Below are 20,365 nucleotides of genomic sequence, written 5' to 3'. Positions count from 1 at the left end.
CCCAGTTGCCGCGGAAGAACTAAGCCCATGCACCCCAACTACTGAGCCTGCACTCTAGAGGCTACGAACCACAACTGCTGAGCCCACCTGCTACAACTACTGAAGCCCAAGCACCTAGAGCCCACGCTCCACAACAAAGAGAAGCCACCGCAATGAGCAGCCCACGCACTGCAACGAAGAGTACTCCCCGCTCGCCGCAACCAGAGAAAGCCTGCACACAGCAACAAAGACCTGACACAGCCAAAAATAAAAATAAATAAATAAATAAATAAATTTTTAAAAAGAAAAGAAAATGATCTGTAAGATGAAGTACCTTTGGTCCTAGGGAAGGCTGATCTGGGAACTCTATTTCTGTATCGATCTCTATGCCCCTGGGAATAGAGAGAAGGTACAACATTGCATTATTGCTAACAAGGTAGAAATTAATTAGCTCTGCTCCCTTTTTGTTGTTAATATTCTGAGCAAAGGTTACTTCCTTATTTAATACAGAAGTAGTTATATTTATCCATCCGGAGATAGATGGTTTTCAGATAGCAAAACCCTCCTATTGAAAGAACTTAGCGTCTAAAAACTTAAAGATGCCCTTCTAACAACAACTGAGAAGCTAGAATGTAGCAACTAACATTTACTGCATTATTTTTCTTAATCATCATAATAATCTTATGAGATAGGTACTGTTATTATTCCCATTGTATAGCTGAATAAACCAAAGCACAGGATGTTAAGAAACTTGCCAAAGAAAACAGCCTGTAAGGAATGGAAAAATATCATCCTCATCATTACTCAAGATTTTTTAGGGATAAACAGAAAAAGAAAAGCCATTGGCAACTCATTCCAAAATCCATTAGTATCATTAAATCTCAGAAATTTTTAATTTAATTATTTGCTGAGCATCTACCATGTGCTCAACATTGTGCTACTTACTAAAAGACACTAGAGGAGAAGCAGAAGACAGCTATTTCCTCTCTAAACCTTACTGTCAAGATAGAGAAACAAAATATACATATAAAACTAGTAGAGAAAAAAAATGTAATGAAAGAGCTACCTCTTCATAAATTCACCCATGTCCAGGCCTCACTTTTCACCCCAGAGCACTTTTTAGATACATCACAGTTGACTGTGGAAAACCAGAGACAATATTCCCACTAACTGGTGGTGGGGGGTGGGTGGAGGCAGTGTGGATTTCTGGCTAAGGAATAAAAATCATTTAATAAAATCAATTCAATTCTAACCAAATATATATATATTTAAAATGTAGTTAAAAGATCATAGAGATCCAAATATGAATAAGACACTCTACCTACTTTAAGAAATCATAGTCTAGTGAGAAAATACAAACCCGCTAACAAATGGCATTTGGTGTGGATGCCAACAGAACTAAGGAAGAGTTTCAGGTACAGTGGGAGCAGAAACAAAGGAGAAAGCAACTATGAGGGCAAGTCCTGATAAGATAACTCCTAGGGATGCTATAAAAAAGAACAGTAAGTTATAGAAATGTAAAATTATGTAACTGGAAAAGGTAAAATTATGTTCCCAGTCCCATAACAGGTCCTGAATATTTTATATGCACAAATGTGATGATCTTCTTCCCCCAAAAACCTACCCCTAATGTAACAGTAATCTCAATATCAATATTTAATGTCCAACTCAGTCTCTACTGTTCTATAATAATGTCCAGCAGTTGATCAAACATTACAAAGTATACAAAAAAGCTAAGTGGGTATGAAACAGAGACAAAGCTATCAAGAGAACCAGACAGAGAGATGACCCAGATAGGGAATTTAAAATAACAATGCTTAACATGTTAAAGAATTTAGTAGACAATACGCATGAATAGATGGTAAATTTCAACCGAAGGCCAGAATATGTAAGAAAGAGTCAAACAGAAATGCTATCTTTTTTTGTAAAGGTATCAGAGATGAAAAGTTCCTTTGATGGGTCCACCAGAACACTCAAGATAATCAAGGAAGGAATCAATGAACTTGAAGACAGATCACTAGAAATCACCCAAACTAAAACACAAAGAGGGGGGAATAGGGGTGGGATAGGAAGGACACAACAGAAAGAACATTCAAGAGCTGTGATATGATCAAATGATACCACAGACATATAAGTAGAGGTGGAGAACAAGGCAGAAATAATATTTGAAGGAAAAATGGCTGAGAATTTTCCAAAAATAAAGTCATCAAACCACAGATCTAAGAAGCTCAGAGAATCCGACAGAATAAATATAAATAATAAGCAAACAAATAAATACAACAAAGAACATATACCTGGACACTTCACAGTTAAACTGCTAAAAATCAAAGTTAAAGAGAAAATCTGAAAAACAGCTGGAGGAAAAAGATATTACCTTCTGAGGAAAAAAAAAAAATTCAACAGACTACTTGCAATCCAGGAGATAACAGAGTAAAAGCTTTTAAGTACTGAAAGGGGAAAAACAAAAACTTCATGATGCAGAATGCTACAGTCAGCAAAAATATCTTTCAAAAATGAAGGCAAAATAATGGCTTTTCAGATGAACAAAAGATGAGGTAATTCAATGTCAGCACACCTGCCCTACAAGAAATTGTAAAGAGGTTCTTCAAGTAAAAGGCATATGATACTAGACAAAAAATGAGGATCCAGCTATTAACATAAAAGTTAATAGCTCTAGGGGTTTCCCTGGTGGCGCAGTGGTGGAGAGTCCGCCTGCCGATGCCGGGGACACGGGTTCGTGCCCCGGTCCGGGAAGATCCCACATGCCGCGGAGTGGCTGGGCCCGTGAGCCGTGGCCGCTGGGCCTGCGCGTCTGGAGCCTGTGCTCAGCAACAGGAGAGGCCACAACAGTGAGAGGCCCACGTACCGCAAAAAAAAAAAAAAAAGAAAAGTTAATAGCTCCAGAAATGATCAAAATGTAAGTAAATATAAAAAACCTTTCCCCCATAGTTTTAATTATTCCAAAACTATCTAAAGCAAAAATAGTAACAGTGTATTGTGGAGTTTATAATATATATATATATATAAAAGTAAAACACACGACACCAATAGTCACACAGGATAGAAGGGAAAAACTAGAAGCATGCTGTATTGTTCGCATGTGAAATGTGAAATAGTATAGTATTATGTGAAGGTAGACTGTGATGTATATTGTAAACCCTAGGGCTATCACTAAAAATCTTTTAAGAGGTACAATTAACATACCAATAATAGAGATAAAATGAGGGTTTAAAACCCCTCAGTCTAGAAGAAGAAATAAAGAGAAAAGGGGGAACAGTTCAGATGAAACAAAGAGAAATCAACTAATATGATGATAGATTTAAATCCAACCATATCAGTAATTATGTTAAATGTAAATAATCTCAACATCTCAATTAGGGGATTCCCTGGTGGTCCAGTGGTTAAGACTTCGTCTTCCAATGCAGGGGGTGCAGGTTCGATCCCTGGTTGGGGAGCTGGGATGCTGCTACATGCCTCCCGGACAAAAAGTCAAAACATAAAATAGAAGCAATATTGTAACAAATTCAATAAAGACTTAAAAAAAAATAAACATCTCAATTAAAAGGCAGAGATTATCACAAGACCCAGTTACATACGTTCTGTAAGAAATATACTTTCAAAACAAGTTAAAAGAGATAGAAAATGAAATTTCCAATCAAATGATGGAAAAAGATATACCATGCAAGTATTAATGAAAAGCAAGCCAGAGGCTCCATTAATATCAAACAATGTAGACTTCAGAAGAAAGAATATTAAGAGTCATTCACATAATGACAAAGAGGTTAATTCATCAAGAAAATATAATAATCCTTAATATGTATGCACCTGACAACACAGTGTCAAAGCACATGAAGCAAAAATTGATAGAACTCAAAGAATATATATATAAAATATATATACTATAATTTAAATCATATATAGCATATAATTAAATATATTTGGAGACTTAACACTCCTCTTTCAGTAATTCATAAAACAAGTTGACAAAGAATGGGTAAGGATATAGACGGTATGCATAACATTTACAGAACATTCCACCCTACAAAGGCAGAATATTTATTTTTATTTTTTGGCTACGTTGGGTCTTCGTTGCTGCATGCAGGCTTTCTCTAGTTGTGGTGAGTCGGGGCTACTCTTCGTTGTGGCTTGCGGGCTCTAGAGCACAGGCTCAGTAGTTGTGGTGCACGGGCTTAGTTGCTCCGCAGCATGTGGGATCTTCCCGGACCAGGGATTGAACCTGTGTCTGATCCTGCATTGGCAGGTAGATTCCCAACCACTGCACTGCCAGGCAAGTCCCAAAGGCAGAATATTTTTCAAGTGCGTGGGGACATTTACCAATATAACCTATATTCTTGGCCATAAAACAGATCTCAACAAATTTAATTAGAAGAATTGAAATTGGGCTTCCCTGGTGGCACAGTGGTTGAGAGTCCACCTGCCGATGCAGGGGACACAGGTTCATGCCCCGGTCCGGGAAGATGCCACATGCCGCAGAGCAGCTAGGCCCGTAAGCCATGGCTGCTGAGCCTGCGCGTCTGGAGCCTGTGCTCCACAACAGGAGAGGCCACAACAGTGAGAGGCTCGCGTACCACCCAAAAAAAAAAAAAAAAAGTATTAAAATTATACCAGAGTATATTCTCTGCCATAAAGTAATTAAATTTAAAATCATCAAGAAGAAGGTATCTGGAAAATCCACAAGTAATGGGAAATAAAACACATTTCTAAACAACCCTGGGTCAAAACGGAAGCAACAAGGGAAATAAGAAAAACAATTTTTTTGGCCACATCGCACAGCATGTGGGATCTTAGTTCCCTGACCAGGGATCGAACCCATACCCCAGTGGAAGCGCAGAGTCTTAACCACTGGACCACCAGCAAAGTCCTAGAAAATATTTTTAACTGAATGAACATCAAAACACAACATATAAAAATTTACGGGATGCTGCTTAAGCAGTGCCTAAAGGAAAGTTCATAGCACTAAAAGTTTATTAAAGAAGAAAAAGAAAAGAAAAGAAAAAAAAAAACGGCTCACTCAAATTAAGCTTCCACCATAAGAAACTAAAAAGGGAGATCAAATTAAAGTAGAAGGGTAAGTTGCTGCAGCCACTATGGAAAACAGTGTGGAGGTTCCTCAGAAAACTAAAAATAGAATTACCATGTGATCTAGCAATCCCACTTCTGGCATACATCCAGACAAAACTATAATTCAAAGAGATACATGCACCCCTATGTTCACAGCAGCACTATTCACAATAGCCAAAACATGGAAACAACCCAAACGTCCATCGACAGATGGATGGATAAAGAAGATGTGGTACATGTATACAATGGAATATTACTCAGCCATAAGAAAAGAATGAAATAATGCCATTTGCAGCAACATGGATGTGACTAGACTATCATACTAAGTAAAGTAAGTCAGAAAGAGAAAGACAAATATGGCACAAATGAACCTATCTACAAAAGAGAAACAGACTCACAGACATAGAGAACAGACTTGTGGTTGCCAAGGGGAAGGGGGGTGGGGGAGGGAAGGACTGGGAGTTTGGGATTAGCAGATGTAAACTATTACATATAGGATGGACAAACAACAAGGTCCTACTGTATAGCACAGGAAACTATATTCAATATCCTGTGATAAACCATAATGAAAAAGAATATTTTAAAAAGTCTTAAAAAATAAAGTAGAAGGAAAGAAATCATAATAAGAACAAAAATCAATGAGGTTGAGAACAAAAAAATAAGAATAGAAAAATTAATGAAACCAAAATCCAGTTCTTTGAACAGATCAATAAAGTTGATAAACCTCTAGCCAGAATGATCAAGAAAAAAAGTGAAAAGACACAAATTACCAACATAAAGACTCAAAAAGGAGGCTCTAGGAATCCTACACACAGTTAAAAGGAAAATAATATTAACTTTGTGCCTCTAAATTTGGACATCTTGGATGAAATAGATGAGTTCCTCAAAAGACACAAACTAGCCAAGCTCACTTAAAAAGGAAAAAAAAAAAAACCTGAACAGCCTTCATGTATTAAAGATGGTGAATTTGTAGTTAAAAACCTTCTGACAAAGAAAACTCCAAGTCCAGACTGCTTCAGTGGTGAATTTTACCGAATAACTAAAGAAGAAATTACAGACATACCTCATTTTATTGTACTTCACTTCATGCACTTTACAGATATTACTTTTTTTTTTACAAATTGAAGGTTTGTGGCAACCCTGTGTTGTCAGATGGTCAGCATTTTTTAGCAATAAAGTATTTTTTAATTAAGTTACATACATTGTTTTTTAGACATAATGCTATTGCACACTTAACAGACTATAGTATAGTATAAATATAACTTTTATATGCACTAGGAAACCAAAAAATTTGTGTGACTCGCTTTACTACAATATTTGCTTTATTATTGCAGTGGTCTGGAACTGAACCTGCAATAAATATCTCCTGTATACCAATATTTTACATAGACTCTTCCAAAAAAACAGACGAAGAGGAAACACTTTCCATCTAATTTTATGAGGCCAGCATTATGCTGACACCAAATCCAGCAACAGCAATACAAGAAGCCACAGGTCAAAGACAAAGATCAAAACAAAGACACTAAAATCCTTAACAAAATACTATCATATTGAATATGACAATGTATAAAAAGGATAATACATCACGACCAAGTGGGATTTATCCTGGGTATGCAAGAGGGATTCAACATCAAAAACCAGCTAATGTAATTCACTGTATCAACAGACTAAAGACAGAACCCACATGATCATCTCAACAGATACACAAAAAGTAACAAAATCCAACATTCATTTATGATGAAAACTCTCAGGAAACTAGGAATAAAAGTGAACTTCCTCAAGCTGATAAAAAGCACTGACAAAAAACCTACTGTTAATGGGGCTGTATAATTTTCCCCTAAACTCAGGAACAAGGCAAGGTTGTCTAATCTCATCATATCACTTCAACATCATACTGGGGTCCTAGCCAGTGCAATAAGACAAGAAAAAGAAATAGAAGGCATACAGATTAAACAGGAAGAAATAAAATTGTCTTTATTTGCACTCAACATAACTATCAGTACAGTAAATCCCAAAGAATCTGCAATAAAGTTTCTAAAATCAGTAAATTAGTTTAATAAGATCATAGGATTTAAGATCAACATATAAAAGCCAACTGTATTTCTATATACTAGCAAGGAACAATTGTAAATTAACATTTTTAAAGTACTACTTATAATGGTACCCCAAAACATAAATACTTAAGAGAGAAATCTAAACTAAGCACAACCATATAACTGCTATAAATCAGCTTTAACTTGACCAGTCTCTCCCCCTATACAGAAAAGCTATGGGAAAGCCTAAATAGCCTAAAACTTCAGAATAAGGCCAACTTATTTTCTTCTCAGCTCTTTGGAATGTTTTGCCATGAGTCAGCTTTCCTTCCAGTAGACGGTCTCTTCTCTCACATTTTTCCTTGAAAGAGGTTCATCCTGAGAACTCATGCTGTAAGGCTGGTTATCTTGGAACTAGGAAACTGAAAAATGGAATGCAGCCCCAGAAAATTTTAAACTTGCAAAAGCCAAGTTAAAAGCTTCCCCTCTGGGGAACTGATGAGGCCAGAAACTGACAAGCTTCAATACTAGCTAAAATCCCCAGATGACATACAATACAGTGTAAAAGACTTGTCTTATCACTAAGCTTTCCACACATTCACGGCCTCCATTAGTAAGGCAATAGGCACTCATGTATTTCAAGACATGTCCCTCATCCCAACACGTCCCTGACACATTTAACTGGACCAGAGGTGGGCCCCTAACCTAAGGGCGGCCAATGCCTAAACAGGCCAACAACTGAGGACATGACATTTCTGGGGTGGAAAAAAACCCTGCTGGGCAAAGTCGATTTTCTCTCAGAAATCTGAAATGGAAGGTACCGAAAGAATAAGGCATAAGCAACAGGAGTAGGAGCTGAGAAGTTACGAGTGTAAGAGAAACTGGAGGAGTCATAAATGGCTTTGGACATGGAAAAGTTAGGAGAGAACATAATATATGAGTAAGCAGAAGCTATAAAGTAGAAGAGAACAGTAAGGTAGAATGAGGAGAACAGTAGGTGGAAAGAAAAGGGTGGGGTGGGCCAGCTGAGAATCCTGTAAATGGCCAGGTAGGAAGAGAGACCATCCATGAAAGCCTGCTACTAAGGCCCTGGAAGTGTCCTGGATGCAGCAGGGTGACTGTATTAGTCATCTATTGCCTCAATAATGCTGTACAACAACAAACTACAAAATCTCACTGGCATAAACATTTAATTTTCCCTCAGGCATCTAAGTTGCGTTGGCTCTGCTTTAAGCTACAGATGTGCTGTGGTGGCTCTGCTCTATGGTCTCACTCTGAAGCCCACACTGAAGAGGCTACAGCTACTCAGGGTTCTTCTCATGTGATGGCAAAGGCACAAGAGGACAAGCCCACCAACATGAGCACACTGCAGACCTCTGCTTTCATCATGTCCACCAACAACCCATTGGGGCCTATAAAGCAAGTCATAGAGCCAAGCCCAAAATCAAGGAGTAGGGACATAATTCCATCCACCATGATGTTATGGCAAGGGTATGAATGTAAAATACTACTAGAGAAAACTGAAGAATTGGGGTCAAAGACTCAAAGACACACTACATTGGGAGCATCCACTCCCCAATGCAATGTTACCTATGGATCCTACCTCATCCTTCTTCTCTTAAGAAGCAGGATATTATCTGAATTATTTTGTGAATATTTCTAATTTAAAAAGGGCGGGCGGGGGGGACTCAAAGTCAGGAGACGTGTCTAGAAAATATGGCAGCAAATGCTCAAGGATTTCCACAGATGGAAGGTGCCAATAAAATATACCACTCTACCAAGTTACACTGAATCTCAAATCAGTCTATTGCGGGTCCAATAGTTGTAAGGCACCCTATATCCGCAGCATATGAGCATTGTCAGCACCTTTGTGGTTAAAAAACACTTTTCAAGAATAGTATTATCAGGCTTCCCTGGTGGCACAGTGGTTGAGAGTCTGCCTGCCGATGCAGGGGACGCGGGTTCGTGCCCCGGTCCGGGAAGATCCCACATGCCGCGGAGCGGCTGGTCCCGTGAGCCATGGCCGCTGAGCCTACGCGTCATGGGGAGAGGCCACAACAGTGAGAGGCCCGCGTACCGAAAAAAAAAAAAAAAAAAAAAGAATAGTATTATCTACCTAGTTTGTAAAAAAGAAAAAAAATCAAGGACCACCAAAAAAAAGTCGATGGAGTCAAATCTAAGAGTAGAGGAGAATGAAATGGTAGGAAACAAAGTAGAAAAATGTGGAAAGTTAAAACATTTAATTTGCTGAAGGTATGAGAAATATTGTTTACTAAACAGAGAAGAACTTTGTTAAGAGAGATACAACTGAACCAAAATGGCGTCACCTGTGGAACAAAGACTTAACACCTAATTTACAGTTGCAACCTCTCCCAGGAGTGGAATCTTAAGCCAGTCAATCTGGAATTACCTGGTCAGCCCTAGTGCTTGATAGACCCCTGCAGTCCTCTAAAGGAAAGTGACCTTGCCACAAACAATCCACTCTTTGCTAGTAACTTCCTCGTCCCACCCCCTTCTGCAAGTAAGTCTTTCATTTTGTACAGCTTTTTAGAGCTCCTTTCTATCTGCTGGATGGGATGCTGCCCAATTCATGAATCGTCAAATAATGCCAATAGGATCTTTAAAATTTACTCAGTTGAATTTTGCTTTTTAACAGATTTGAAAGAGTTTTGTTTCTTCAAAAACTAAGTAAAATTCTGGGTACACTTTTGAACTATGACCCATTTCAAACAACTAACTTACTCCTTATAAAAGAATTAACATATACTCAGTAATATCTGTTAAAGGAACCTCGTTCATCAGTAAACACCCAAGCAAGTCAGAGAACACGAGTATTATATTAATATAAACAGAAATTAGAGCCACAGTGCACACTACCTTTGAATACTGTTCAAAGATTTTTAAATGCTTACTTCTGACCCAGACCATCCTGGCAAAAATCAAACTCATGGTCAACCAGCCCACAGCTAAGCAAAAGAACAAACAGGCGACGGAACTGCACTGGCATTTACACTGATGCAACATGAAAACACTTGGGCATTTCATGACTTCCCCAAATCCCCACTTCACTTTAGGCTGGGTCTAATATGATGTGAGCTAACACATCTCATTCAACTCTGCATGAGTTCTCTTAATAGCCTAGAAGCTTTAAAGTTCTAATTCTGAAAAAGGGTCTTACCACAGCAACTCTGGGACACACACCATTATAATAAACACTATTACACTGAAAACCAGATTTCCAGTTCCCAGGTACCTGTAACAAACCTCATCTGCCACCAGAGAATCCCAAAGTGGACTAAAACAAAAGCAGCCCCTACAAAATTCATCCTAACAAGTTTAAGAGGTGACTATCTAAAAGCACCTCCTTAAGATACTTCCTTAAAAGAAAAATCCCCACTCTCCACCCTCTCAGGTGGCCATCACAACAAAAAATTCAAAATAAAATCCTCTACAGAAAACAACTTTCTGCCCACAAGTAGGAGGAAGTTTAAGGTGATCTGATTTGGAAACAGCTCTTTGGTATTCAAATGTTTTGATATGGAGAATGCCAAGGCTGTTTAACTGCAGCTAATCAAAGAAAAGGGTTAAATGGCAGGAGAGGGATATGGTTTGTTCAGCACTGGAACAGATTATTAAGAGTTATGAAATTACTTTCCTTGTGACATTCACCTGGCCTTTACAGGTTGGATTCTTAGGCCCTATTTTCAATCTCTGTTAATTGACAAAATACCAGTCTTAACAGTTTTAGACATATTACCCAAGGCTCACAGGTTTATGTGTATACAGACAGCCACGAGGAAATCAGAGACGGCAATTTAAGAGCAAGCCCAGCCTGCAGAGGGGTCACAGCAGACTCTGGTCTACAACACTGCTCCCCACTTGTCTTGACGTGGCTCTGACCCCCGAGTTTCCCAGGTGACAGCCCTCACACAGCCCCACAATGTTAGAGCAGGTTCTGAAACATGGGTACGATGAACCGAACTGTGTCCTCCCCCATCCTACAACTCATATGTTGAAGCCCTGACCTCCAGTATCTCAGAATGTGACAGTATGTGGAGAGCAGGCCTTTACAGAGATAATTATGTTAAAAATAGGGGTCACTGGAGTGGGCCCTAGTCCAATATGGCTGGTGTCCTTTTAAGAAGAGATCAGGGCTTCCCTGGTGGTGCAGTGGTTGAGAGTCCGCCTGCCGATGCAGGGGACACGGGTTCGTGCCCAGGTCCAGGAAGATCCCACATGCCGCGGAGAGGCTGGGCCCGTGAGCCATGGCTGCTGAGCCTGCATGTCCGGAGCCTGTGCTCCGCAACGGGAGAGGCCACAACAGTGAGAGGCCCATGTACCGCAAAAAAAAAAAAAAAAAAAAAAAGAAGAAGAGATCAGGACACAGACAACACAGAGAAAAGACCACGTGAGGACATAGTGAGAAGGAGGACTGCAAGCCAAAGAGAGAGGCTTCAGAAGAAACCAAACCAGCCACCCTGGTCTTGGTCTTCCAGCCTCCAGAACTGTAAGAAAATAAATTTCTGTGTAAGCCACCCAGTCGGTGGTATTTTGTTATGGTAGCCTCAGCAGACTGATAGGGGGGGAACACACTTTGCTACAAAACCCCACAATTAAGGAGAGATGCTGCATCAAAATCCACCCTTAGGAAATTTTTGATGGCTTAATGGGACATCTCAAGTTATCTCAATTATTGAAAAAGATACCACATTCATTATAAGCATCTCTGTAGTTTTATCTAACCTCATAAAAGTCTTCCACAACATCAACAATAAAGCACTGCAGGGAGTTTTTCCTTGGCTACAGCAATCACCAAATTTGACTTCCCTCCTCTGCCTTCTCCATAATGATGCATTTACAACCGTTCACTAGAGTGGTCATCTCCCACAGCTCCACCTAAAACAGAAGCCAAACTTGCACACCAACGTTTCCCTCAAAATTTCTTCCCAAAGTGATATCTTTAGCATTCTTACACATCTTAATCAATCTAAAATCAAAGCATCACTAATGCAGGCAAACTCCTATTCATCCTTCAAAACACAACTCAAACGTTAACTCTTCTGGGAAGTTCTTCCTAATCTCCCATACTCCTTAATGTTCCTTTTACTGTTCTACTTATATCGTTTCACTGCAATTTAAACACTGGTTGTGTCTATTTCCCCTACCAAATTGTGATAACATTCGTCACCCTGGCACCGCATACATCACAGGGCACTTAGGAAGCATGCAAATGTCTGCAGAACTAACCTGAAATATGACTACCACTTAACAAGTCCTACCATTTAAGTGTCCAGCTCTAGAGTCCTAAAATAAGTGGTATTTCCCAGATAAGGCACAGTCTGTACTCAAGAAGAGGGAGTGAAAAAACTATAAATATTCTCTAGGACAATATTATTTTTAGTATTGTGGTCACCAGCCTCTAAGAGTGAACTTCAGGGTAGCAACCTGGAGACTAAGCAACTTAAATGAAGATCACAGGATCTGCCAGGTAGGCTATACTCCTCAGAAGTCTGGTGCAGCAGACACGGTCCCAGAGGCAGTGGGTTCACCACTTCAAGGCAGGGTCTCCAGTGCCCTGCATTTACGTTACATGTAAGAACAAGTAACTGTGTGACTCTGAACAAGTTTCTTTACCTCCCTGTATCTCAGTTTCTTCAACATAACATGGGGTGTTGGGGAGCACTAACATAACCTACAGCCTCACAGTTTTAAAAGATTAAATCTGAGAATATACAACGTTTAGCTTCCAGCATGCAGTAAGCACTCCATGAATATTTGCTCTTATTATTCTGCTGCTCTGGGATGGGATGCCTCAGTTTTATTTGGTCCTACCATATTCTTGCCCTGCCTGGCACTGGGGTCAAAAGCAAGCAGAGGCAGGGACTTCCCTGGCGGTCCAATGGTTAAGACTCCACACTTCCACTGCAGGGGGCACAGGTTTGATTCCTGGTCGGGGAACTAAGATCCCGCATGCCTCAAGGCGCGACCAAAAAAAAATAATAAGCAGGGGCAAAATCTCCTCTCTGGACCTTTCGACCACTCACCTCCATGTCTGCACAGCTGATTCCCTCTAGCTATAGGCGAGGCCTCCCTTTGACCATGTATAGACCCCAACAAAGCACAGCTACACCTCATTCTTTAGACCCTCTCTTCTTCCGTTCTCCTAATGAAAACTTAGTTTCCTACTTCACTTCCTCAGTGCTCTATCCCATTTTAACAGATTAATGACAGCAAATTAATCAAATATACAGATCCCACTCTCTCCAATATTCTTATGGATAAACCCAATCTTCCCTCCCTCCATCTCCCCACTCACCTTCTTTCAGTGGGGAGAGGGGTATGTGTGCTGGCATCACAAAACACAATGAAGATGCCCATTTCACCTTCCTTGGGAGGCAAGCCCTTTGGCTGCCACCAAAGCAGTTTTTACCTGCGAGTTTAAAATGCTCACTGCAGCCCTCCCCTGCCATGAGCTCTTCAGCCTTCACCCCCACCAAGGAGTAAAACAGCCAGTTTGTTCAAGTTCAAGGACATTTATTAAAACAAAATCCAATGACTACAGTAACTACAGGGGTTCAAGGTTAGGACTCTGCCACATCTTTCTTCTCACCTCTCTGGTAGACTGTGGGTAGTCTCTAGACCAGCTATGCCTTGGCATTGCTCTGCTGGCTGTCTGTCATGCTTTTGCAAGTCAGTGGGTCACAACCAGCATTTCTTTTTAAAACAAAAAATATATAAAATAAAAACAGCTGAATTTTACAGTATGCGAATTATGTCAATAAAACTACTTTTGAAAGAATACACAAAAATAGAGTACATCACAGGCAGTAAGAATAAATATTGAGTATTAAAACATTTGAATTACATATATGAGTATATACTGTGCACAATATTATGTTGTTACTACTGTGAGTCAAAATCACAACCAGATGACGAAACCCTGGCTTCAGCACTCAGATGTGAGCCTAAGGTAAATTTTCTTGGGTAGGTGAGACAGCAAGCAGACGTTCTGGTCTCGGTTGTTTCTACACTTTAGACTGTCTCCAGCTTAGCTTAAAACATGCATTCTCAATGGGGCAATATCGCCCCAAGGGGGCAAAAACTGGTTCTCAGGGGTTAAAATACCTTACTTGTTCTTAATCAGACATATATGCAGTACATAAACAGATACACTATATATGTGTGGTATTAATCTTCGTGGGTAGGAGGGTAACAGTACTAAAAAAAGTCTGAAAAGCCTCGTTAAAGAAGAGGTACAGATTGCCAACAAACACATGAAAGGATGCTCAACATCACTATTTATTAGAGAAATGCAAGTCAAAACTACAATGAGGTATCACCTCACACTGGTCAGAATGGCCATCATCAAAAAAATCTAGGGCTTTCCTGGTGGTGCACTGGTTAAGAATCCGCCTGCTGGGCGATGGGTTCAAGATGACGGAGTAGAAGGACGTGCTCTCACTCCCTCTTGCAAGAGCACCAGAATCACAACTAACCACTGAACAATCATCGACAGGAAGACACTGGAACTCACCAAAAAACACACCCCAAGTCTAAACACAAAGGAGAAGCCACGATGAGATGGTAGGAAGGGCGCAATCACAATAAAATCAAATCCCATAACTGCTGGGTGGATGACTCACAGACTGGAGAACACTTATACCACCGAAGTCCACCCACTGGAGTGAAGGTTCTGAGCCTCACGCCAGGCTTCCCAACCTGGGGGTCCGGCAACGTGAGGAGGAATTCCTAGAGAATCAGACTTTGAAGGCTAACGGGATTTGACTGCAGGACATCAACAGGACTGGGGGAAACAGACTCCACTCTTGGAGGGCACACACAAAGCAGTGTGTGCATTGGAACCCAGGGGAAGGAACAGTGACCCCGTAGGAGACTGAACCAGACCTACCTGCTAGTGTTGGAGGGTCTCCTGCAGAGGCGCGGGATGGTTGTGTCTCACCGTGAGGACAAGGACACTGGCAGCAGAAGTTCCAGGAAGTACTCCTTGGCGAGAGCCCTCCCAGAGTCTCCCATTAGCCCCACCAAAGAGCCCGGGTAGGCTCCAGTGTTGGGTCGCCTCAGGCTAAACAACCAACAGGGAGGGAACCCAGCCCCACCCATCAGCAGACAAGCTGATTAAAGTTTTACTGAGCTCTGCCCAGCACCAGTCCCTCCCATCAGGAGACTTGCACAAGCCTCTTACATAGCCTCATCCACCAGACGGCAGACAGCAGAAGCAAGAAGAACTACAATCCTGCAGCCTGTGGAACAAAAACCACATTCACAGAAAGAGAGACAAGATGAAAAGGCAGAAGCCTATGTACCAGATGAAGGAACAAGATAAACCCCCAGAAAAACAACTAAATGAAGTGGAGATAGGCAACCTTCCAGAACAAGAATTCAGAATAATGATAGTGAAGACGATCCAGGACCTCGGAAAAACAATGGAGGCAAAGATCGAGAAGATGCAAGAAATGTTTAACAAAGACCTAGAAGAATTAAAGAACAAACAGAGATGAACAATACAATAACGAAAATGAAAAATACACTAGAAGGAATCAATAGCAGAATAACGGAGGCAGAAGAACGGATAAGTAACCTGGAAGACAGAATGGTGGAATTTACTGCTGCGGAACAGATTAAAGAAAAAAGAATGAAAAGAAATGAAGACAGCCTAAAAGGCCTCCGGGAAAACATTAATCACAACAACATTCACATTATAGGGGTCCCAGAAGGAGAAGAGACAGAGAAAGGATCCGAAAAAACATTTGAAGAGATTATAGACGAAAACTTCCTTAACATGGAAAAGGAAATAGCCACCCAAGCCCAGGAAGTGCAGAGAGTCCCATACAGGATAAACGCAAGGAGAAACACGGTGACACACACAGTAATCAAATTGGCAAAAATTAAAGACAAAAAAAAATTATTGAAAGCAGCAAGGGAAAAATGACAAATAACATATAAGAGAACTCCCGTAAGGTTAACAGCTGATTTCTCAGCAGAAACTCTACAAGCCAGAAGACAGTGGCATGACATATTTAAAGAGACGAAAGGGAATAATCTACAACCAGGATTACTCTACCCAGCAAGGATCTCATTCAGACTCGATGGAGAAATCAAAAGCTTTACAGACAAGCAAAAGCTAAGAGAATTCAGCACCACCAAACCAGCTCTACAACAAATGCTAAAAGAACTTCTCTAAGTGGGAAACACAAAAGAAAAGGACCTACAAAAACAAACCCAAAACAATTAAGAAAATGGTCATAGGAACATACGTATCGATAATTACCTTAAACGTGAATGAATTAAATGCTCCAACCAAAAGACACAGGCTTGCTGAATGGATACAAAAATAAGACCCATATATATGCTGTCTACAAGAGACTCACTTCAGACCTAGGGACACATACAGACTGAAAGTGAGGGAATGGAAAAAAGATATTCCATGCAAATGGAAATCAAAAGTAAGCTGGAGTAGCAATACTCACATCAGATAAAATAGACTTTAAAATAAAGAATGTGGGCTTCCCTGGTGGCGCAGTGGTTGAGAGTCTGCTTACCGATGCAGGGGACACGGGTTCATGCCCCAGTCCGGGAAGACCCCACATGCCGTGGAGCGGCTGGGCCCGTGAGCCATGGCCACTGAGCCTGCGTGTCCAAAGCCTGTGCTCCGCAACGGGAGAGGCCACAGCGGTGAGAGGCCCGTGTACCGCAAAAAAAATAATAATAATAAATAAAATAAAATAAAGAATGTTACAAGAGACAAGGAAGGACACCACATAATGATCAAGGGAGCAATCCAAGAAGAAGATATAACAATTATAAATATATATGCACCCAACATAGGAGCACCTCAATACATAAGGCAACTGCTAACAGCTATAAAGGAGGAAATCGACAGTAACACAATAATAGTGGGAGACTTTAACACCTCACTTACACCAACAAACACATCATCCAAACAGAAAATTAATAAGGAAACACAAGCTTTAAATGACACAACAGACCATATAGATTTAATTGATATTTATAGGACATTCCATCCCAAAACAGCAGATTACACTTTCTTCTCAAGTGCACACGGAACATTCTCCAGGATAGATCACATCTTGGATCGCAAATCAAGCCTCAGTAAATTTAAGAGAATTGAAATCATATCAAGCATCTTTTCTGACCACAACACTATGAGGTTAGAAATCAATTACAGGGAAAAAAACGTAAAAAACACAAACACATGGAACACATGGACGCTAAACAATATGATACTAAATAACCAAGAGATCACTGAACAAATCGAACAGGAAGTCAAAAAATACCTAGAGACAAATGACTGAAAACACGACAATCCAAAACCTATGGGATGCAACAAAAGCAGTTCTAAGAGGGAAGTTTATAGCTATACAAGCCTACCTCAAGAAACAACAAACATCTCAAATAAACAATCTAACTTTACACCTAAAGGTACTAGACAAAGAAGAACAAACAAAACCCAAAGTTAGTAGAAGGAAACAAATCATAAAGATCAGAGCAGAAATAAATGAAATAGAAACAAAAAAAACAACAGCAAAGAGCAATAAAACTAAAAGCTGGTTCTTTGAGAAGATAAACAAAATTGATAAACCATTAGCCAGACTCATCAAGAAAACGAGGGATAGGACTCAAATCAATAAATTAGAAATGAAAATGGAGAAGTTACAACAGACACCGCAGAAATACAAAGCATCCTAAGAGACTACTACAAGCAACTCATTGTGCCAATAAAATGGACAACCTGGAAGAAATGGACAAATTCTTAGAAAGGTATAACCTTCCAAGACTGAACCAGGAAGAAACAGAAAATATGAACAGACCAATCACAACTAATGAAATTGAAACTGAGATTAAAAATCTTCCAACAAACAGAAGTCCAGGACCAGATGGCTTCACAGGTGAATTCTATCAAACATTTAGAGAAGAGCTAACACCCATCCTTCTCAAACTCTGCCAAAAAATTGCAGAAGAACACTCCCAAACTCATTCTATGAGTCCACCATCACCCTGATACCAAAACCAGACAAAGATACTACAAATAAAGAAAATTACAGACCAATGTCACTCATGAATATAGATGTAAAAATCCTCAACAAAATACTAGCAAACAGAATCCAAGAACACATTAAAAGGATCATACACCATGATCAAGTGGGATTTATCCCAGGGATGCAAGGATTCTTCAATATATGCAAATCAGTCAATGTGATACACTATATTAACAAATTGAAGAAGAAAAACCATATGATCATCTCAATAGATGCAGAAAAAGCTTTTGACAACATTCAACACCCATTTATGATAAAAGCTCTCCAGAAAGTGGGCATAGAGGGAACCTACCTCAACATAATAAAGGCCATATATGACAAACCCACAGCAAACATCATTCTCAATGGTGAAAAACTGAAAGCATTTCCTCTAAGATCAGGAACAAGACAAGGATGTCCACTCTCACCACTATTATTCAACATAGTTTTGGAAGTCCTAGCCATGGCAGTCAGAAAAGAAAAAGATATAAAAGGAATACAAATTGGAAAAGAAGTAAAACTGTCACTGTTTACAGATGACATGATACTATACATAGAGAATCCTAAAGATGCCACCAGAAAACTACTAGAGCTAATCAATGAATTTGGTAAAGTTGCAGGATACAAAATGCACAGAAATCTCTTGCATTCCTATACACTAATGATGAAAAATGTGAAGAGAAATTAAGGCAACACTCCCATTTACCATTGCAACAAAAAGAATAAAATAACTAGAAATAAACCTACCTAGGGAGACAAAAGATCTGTATGCAGAAAACTGTAAGACACTGATGAAAAAAATTAAAGATGATACCAACAGACGGAGAGATATACCATGTTCTTGGATTGGAAGAATCAATATTGTCAAAATGACTATACTACCAAAAGCAATCTACAGATTCAGTGCAAACCCTATCAAATTATCAATGGCATTTTTTACAGAACTAGAACAAAAAAATCTTAAAATTTGTATGGAGACACAAAAGACCCCGCAGAGCCAAAGAGGTCTTGAGGGAAAAAAAACAGAGCTGGAGGAATCAGGCTCCCTGACTTCAGACTATACCACAAAGCTACAGTAATCAAGTCAATATGGTACTGGCACAAAACCAGAAATATAGATCAATGGAACAGGATAGAAAGCCCAGAGATAAACCCACGCACCTATGGTCAACTAATCTATGACAAAGGAGGCAAGGATATACAATGGAGAAAAGACAGTCTCTTCAATGAGTGGTGCTGGGAAAACTGGACAGCTACATGTAAAAGAATGAAATTAGAACACTCCTTAACACCATACATAAAAATAAACTCAAAATGGATTAGAGACCTAAATGGAAGACCAGACACTATAAAACTCTTAGAGAATGCTCTTTGACATAAATCGCAGCAAGATATTTTTTGATCCACATCCTAGAGTAATGGAAATAAAAACAAAAATAAACAAATGGGACCTAATGAAACTTAAAAGCTTTTGCAAAGCAAACTACAAACAAGACGAAAAGACAACCCTCAGAATGGGAGAAAATATCTGCAAACAAATCAACAAAGGATTAATCTCCAAAATATATAAACAGCTCATGCAGCTCAATATTAAAAAAACAAACAACCCAATCCCAAAATGGGCAGAAGACCTATATAGACATTACTCTGAAGAAGACATACAGATGGCCCAGAAGCACATGAAAAGCTGCTCAACATCACTAATTATTAGAGAAATGCAAATCAGAACTACAATGAGGTGTCACCTCACACCAGTTAGAATGGGCAACATCTGAAAATCTAGAAACAACAAATGCTGGAGAGGGTGTGGAGAAAAGGAAACCCTCTTGCACTGTTGGTGAGAATGTAAATTGATACAATCACTATGGAGAAGAGTATGGAGGGTCCTTAAGAAACTAAAAACAAAATTACCATATGACCCAGCAATCTCATTACTGGGCATATACCCAGAGAAAACCATAATTCAAAAAGAGTCAAGTACCACAATGTTCACTGCAGCACTATTTACAACAGCCAGGACGTGGAAGCCACCTAGGTGTCCATCGACAGATGAATGGATAGAGAAGATGTAGCACATATATACAATGGAATATTACTCAGCCATAAAAAGACATGAAATTTCTTATTTGTAGTTATTTGTAGTGATGTGGATGGACCTATAGTCTGTCATACAGAGTGACGTAAGTCAGAAAGAGAAAAACAAATACCGTATGC

The 20,365-nt window shown here is 39.6% G+C and overlaps 1 protein-coding gene across 3 annotated transcripts in view; it reads right to left on the bottom strand.

Annotated features, from left to right (window-relative positions):
• CHD6 (chromodomain helicase DNA binding protein 6) overlaps nucleotides 1-20,365 on the bottom strand; it is a 219,925-nt gene that overhangs the window by 174,346 nt on the left and 25,214 nt on the right. For 2 of the 3 annotated variants that reach the window (XM_082645551.1, XM_082645553.1), the window contains exon 2: nucleotides 314-371. The exons of the other annotated variant lie outside the window; for it this stretch is intronic. The gene's annotated coding sequence lies outside the window, so the exon portion shown is untranslated. The remainder of the gene's footprint in view (nucleotides 1-313; nucleotides 372-20,365) is intronic. 3 annotated transcript variants of the gene reach the window in all.

This window comes from Mesoplodon mirus, assembly GCF_964341445.2.
Source record: "Mesoplodon mirus genome assembly, chromosome: 15".
In the NCBI taxonomy this organism is placed as follows: Eukaryota; Metazoa; Chordata; class Mammalia; order Artiodactyla; family Ziphiidae; genus Mesoplodon; species Mesoplodon mirus.
The sequence above is the reverse complement of the archived record's forward strand: the minus strand, read 5'-3'. Positions and strand labels throughout refer to the sequence as shown.